This window comes from Schistocerca serialis, unplaced genomic scaffold, assembly GCF_023864345.2.
Source record: "Schistocerca serialis cubense isolate TAMUIC-IGC-003099 unplaced genomic scaffold, iqSchSeri2.2 HiC_scaffold_1155, whole genome shotgun sequence".
NCBI lineage: Eukaryota > Metazoa > Arthropoda > Insecta > Orthoptera > Acrididae > Schistocerca > Schistocerca serialis.
The window spans coordinates 180,001-185,000 of record NW_026047354.1 but is presented as its reverse complement, the minus strand read 5'-3'; the positions used below and the strand labels follow the sequence as shown (position 1 = coordinate 185,000).

Genomic DNA, 5,000 nt, shown 5'->3' with positions numbered 1-5,000 from the left:
TATCGTGCCTTAACCTAACCTAATTTGTGCCTTAACCTAACCTAATTTGTGCCTTAACCTAACCTAATTTGTGCCTTAACCTAACCTAATTTGTGCCTTAACCTAACCTAATTTGTGCCTTAACCTAACCTAATTTGTGCCTTAACCTAACCTAATTTGTGCCTTAACCTAACCTAATTTGTGCCGTAACCTAACCTAATTTGTGCCGTAACGTAACCCATGTTGTGCCGTAACGTAACCCATGTTGTGCCGTAACGTAACCCATGTTGTGCCGTAACGTAACCCATGTTGTGCCGTAACGTAACCCATGTTGTGCCGTAACGTAACCCATGTTGTGCCGTAACGTAACCCATGTTGTGCCGTAACGTAACCCATGTTGTGCCTTAACCTAACCCATGTTGTGCCTTAACCTAACCCATGTTGTGCCTTAACCTAACCCATGTTGTGCCTTAACCTAACCCATGTTGTGCCTTAACCTAACCCATGTTGTGCCTTAACCTAACCCACGTTGTGCCTTAACCTAACCTACGTTGTGCCTTAACCTAACCCATGTTGTGCCTTAACCTAACCCATGTTGTGCCTTAACCTAACCCATGTTGTGCCTTAACCTAACCCATGTTGTGCCTTAACCTAACCCATGTTGTGCCTTAACCTAACCCATGTTGTGCCTTAACCTAACCCATGTTGTGCCTTAACCTAACCCATGGTGTGCCTTAACCTAACCCATGTTGTGCCTTAACCTAACCCATGTTGTGCCTTAACCTAACCCACGTTGTGCCTTAACCTAACCCACGTTGTGCCTTAACCTAACCCACGTTGTGCCTTAACCTAACCCACGTTGTGCCTTAACCTAACCTACGTTGTGCCTTAACCTAACCCATGTTGTGCCTTAACCTAACCCATGTTGTGCCTTAACCTAACCCATGTTGTGCCTTAACCTAACCCATGTTGTGCCTTAACCTAACCCATGTTGTGCCTTAACCTAACCCATGGTGTGCCTTAACCTAACCCATGGTGTGCCTTAACCTAACCCATGGTGTGCCTTAACCTAACCCATGTTGTGCCTTAACCTAACCCATGTTGTGCCTTAACCTAACCCATGTTGTGCCTTAACCTAACCCATGTTGTGCCTTAACCTAACCCATGTTGTGCCTTAACCTAACCCATGTTGTGCCTTAACCTAACCCATGTTGTGCCTTAACCTAACCCATGTTGTGCCTTAACCTAACCCATGTTGTGCCTTAACCTAACCCATGTTGTGCCTTAACCTAACCCATGTTGTGCCTTAACCTAACCCATGTTGTGCCTTAACCTAACCCATGTTGTGCCTTAACCTAACCCATGTTGTGCCTTAACCTAACCCATGTTGTGCCTTAACCTAACCCATGTTGTGCCTTAACCTAACCCATGTTGTGCCTTAACCTAACCCATGTTGTGCCTTAACCTAACCCATGTTGTGCCTTAACCTAACCCATGTTGTGCCTTAACCTAACCCATGTTGTGCCTTAACCTAACCCATGTTGTGCCTTAACCTAACCCATGTTGTGCCTTAACCTAACCCATGTTGTGCCTTAACCTAACCCATGTTGTGCCTTAACCTAACCCATGTTGTGCCTTAACCTAACCCATGTTGTGCCTTAACCTAACCCATGTTGTGCCTTAACCTAACCCATGTTGTGCCTTAACCTAACCCATGTTGTGCCTTAACCTAACCCATGTTGTGCCTTAACCTAACCCATGTTGTGCCTTAACCTAACCCATGTTGTGCCTTAACCTAACCCATGTTGTGCCTTAACCTAACCCATGTTGTGCCTTAACGTAACCCATGTTGTGCCTTAACGTAACCCATGTTGTGCCTTAACGTAACCCATGTTGTGCCTTAACCTAACCTATAATGTGCCTTAACCTAACCTAAAGTGCGCCGTAACCTAAACTATATTGCGCCTTAACCTGACGCACGTTGTCGCTGAACCTGCTCTGTAATTGTTATGCAACCCGTTAAAGTAGTGTAGTGTTGCCTAACCGCAACCCTCGCAATATAGTTCGCTACTCGCACTGCCCGGTCCCCTGTGTATCGCGTCATGTTAAACACCTTGCAGGTGTTGCTGACTTTCCACATGCTCCTGCTATACACTGTAGTGTGGATAGCAGCAGGACGTACATGCCCCCCCCCCTTCCCCCCTGCCTTCGCAAGCTGGTCGGTGAGAAGTTTGCATGTTCAATGCCCTTCGCATGCCGACGTACTCAGCCTACGTTGTGGTACGGCCTGTCACCTGTCCGCCGATGTACGCAAAACCCACAAACTGTACTGCACATTGCTCCGTATGTACTGAATGATACATCGTGGCCCATGTGACCGTATGACGACAGCGCCTAGCAACGGCGGACCATACAGTCCAAATATTGTGCACGCAGCTACGTGTCGTCTCCCTATAAGAGCTGGATTGCAGTGTGGTACGCCATACAGACGTGTGGGAGGAACGGACGCCCTGGATGGCGATCAGCATGAGCAGTCTGTTGATGTAGTGGAGCGTGTATTCGGACGTAGTCGTCTCTTCTCACACACCGTGATAGCATGTTGCACCGCGTTCCACATCTGCGACATGCTGCAGAGGCGGGCTGACAGTCGTTCGCGCAATGGACACCGCATACGTACGGGGTCTACCTTCCACGTGTTCTCTAGGCGTGCACATGTTGTTGCGTCTATGTGGGCAGACGTAGTGTGTTGTGACACCTGACACAGGCATGCAATACTCGTTGCAAATGGCGATGGACGTGTACGTTTGCTGGTGACGTTACGCAAATGAACAACCGGTAACCCGTTGTGGTGCGGTTGTTCTCGCTAGAGGTGAATCAGTGTTGGCGACGATCGGTCGAGCTATTAACCGGTTGTTTCAGGGATACCCACCATGCCCACGAACGTGAAAGGGGACCCACCATGCCCACGAACGTGAAAGGGGATCTGGGTGTGAGGCGATACGCGGCGGTGGCTGGGTGGGACCGTCCCCGGCCGGTGAGGGGGGGCCGCCCGGCGTGCTGGCAGCGCGGTGCGTGGGCGCACGCGCTACAGCCGGCTGGTGGGGGCGGCCGGTGGCAGGCGCGCCGGCCGACGGACGCGGCAGGCGGCGCAGCTGCGCGCCGGCGCCCCCTGCTCGCGGCGCCTTGCGGCCAAAGTAGGTCCTCGCGGGCCCGGTGCGAAGCGCGGTGGCCATCTGCAGTGTGCTGGTCCGATTGAGGACTTTGTGCGCTGAGGATGCGCCGCCGCCCGGCGCTCGGCGCCGCGACGCCGTCTGCTGCTCGGTCGCCCCAGCGGTTCTCGCAGGTGGTTTGTATCGCAGCTGTGCGGACGTGTTGGCGCGTGCGCTGTGCTGGGAGAGTTCGCTTCGGCACCCAAGTAGGGCTTTTGTCCTTCTGTGGCGCTGGCGTTGGAGCTGCCGGTCACCGTAGGTGGCGCGTGTTGTCTCCCGCCGGCAATGCCACGACAGCACGCTCCCGGGCCTCTGTCGGCAGCGGCAAGCTCAGTTGGGAGCACGGGTGGTCGCACCTAAAGCGTCTACTCGCCTAACTCCGGGCGATTGCGCCTCTCTCGAACCCGACCAAGTACTTAGGACGGCGCTGCGCGCCGCCGGGACCTGAGAGGGTTTCGAGGTGTGTTGTGCAGGGGAGCTCAGCCTCCTCCTGTTTGCAGAATAATTGAGCGGACGCTTGCGTGTTCGCGCGGGCCCCCGGGACACACTCCCGGGCGGCCGGCTGCTCAGCTCTAGTTGACGCAGCTCCCTGGTTGATCCTGCCAGTAGTCATATGCTTGTCTCAAAGATTAAGCCATGCATGTCTCAGTACAAGCCGCATTAAGGTGAAACCGCGAATGGCTCATTAAATCAGTTATGGTTCCTTAGATCGTACCCACGTTACTTGGATAACTGTGGTAATTCTAGAGCTAATACATGCAAACAGAGTCCCGACCAGAGATGGAAGGGACGCTTTTATTAGATCAAAACCAATCGGTCGGCTCGTCCGGTCCGTTTGCCTTGGTGACTCTGAATAACTTAGGGCTGATCGCACGGTCCTCGTACCGGCGACGCATCTTTCAAATGTCTGCCTTATCAACTGTCGATGGTAGGTTCTGCGCCTACCATGGTTGTAACGGGTAACGGGGAATCAGGGTTCGATTCCGGAGAGGGAGCCTGAGAAACGGCTACCACATCCAAGGAAGGCAGCAGGCGCGCAAATTACCCACTCCCGGCACGGGGAGGTAGTGACGAAAAATAACGATACGGGACTCATCCGAGGCCCCGTAATCGGAATGAGTACACTTTAAATCCTTTAACGAGTATCTATTGGAGGGCAAGTCTGGTGCCAGCAGCCGCGGTAATTCCAGCTCCAATAGCGTATATTAAAGTTGTTGCGGTTAAAAAGCTCGTAGTTGGATTTGTGTCCCACGCTGTTGGTTCACCGCCCGTCGGTGTTTAACTGGCATGTATCGTGGGACGTCCTGCCGGTGGGGCGAGCCGAAGGCGTGCGACCGCCTCGTGCGTGCTCGTGCGTCCCGAGGCGGACCCCGTTGAAATCCTACCAGGGTGCTCTTTATTGAGTGTCTCGGTGGGCCGGCACGTTTACTTTGAACAAATTAGAGTGCTTAAAGCAGGCAAGCCCGCCTGAATACTGTGTGCATGGAATAATGGAATAGGACCTCGGTTCTATTTTGTTGGTTTTCGGAACCCGAGGTAATGATTAATAGGGACAGGCGGGGGCATTCGTATTGCGACGTTAGAGGTGAAATTCTTGGATCGTCGCAAGACGAACAGAAGCGAAAGCATTTGCCAAGTATGTTTTCATTAATCAAGAACGAAAGTTAGAGGTTCGAAGGCGATCAGATACCGCCCTAGTTCTAACCATAAACGATGCCAGCCAGCGATCCGCCGCAGTTCCTCCGATGACTCGGCGGGCAGCCTCCGGGAAACCAAAGCTTTTGGGTTCCGGGGGAAGTATGGTTGCAAAGC

At 52.6% G+C, this 5,000-nt stretch overlaps 1 non-coding gene across 1 annotated transcript in view; it reads left to right on the top strand.

Annotated features, from left to right (window-relative positions):
* Nucleotides 1–3,774: 3,774 nt before the first annotated feature.
* The window catches only part of LOC126432821 (small subunit ribosomal RNA), a 1,909-nt gene continuing 683 nt past the window's right edge, over nt 3,775–5,000 (top strand). Inside the window, exon 1 of the ribosomal RNA XR_007578256.1 lies at nt 3,775–5,000. This exon is cut by the window's right edge and continues 683 nt beyond it. This is a non-coding gene — a ribosomal RNA (small subunit ribosomal RNA).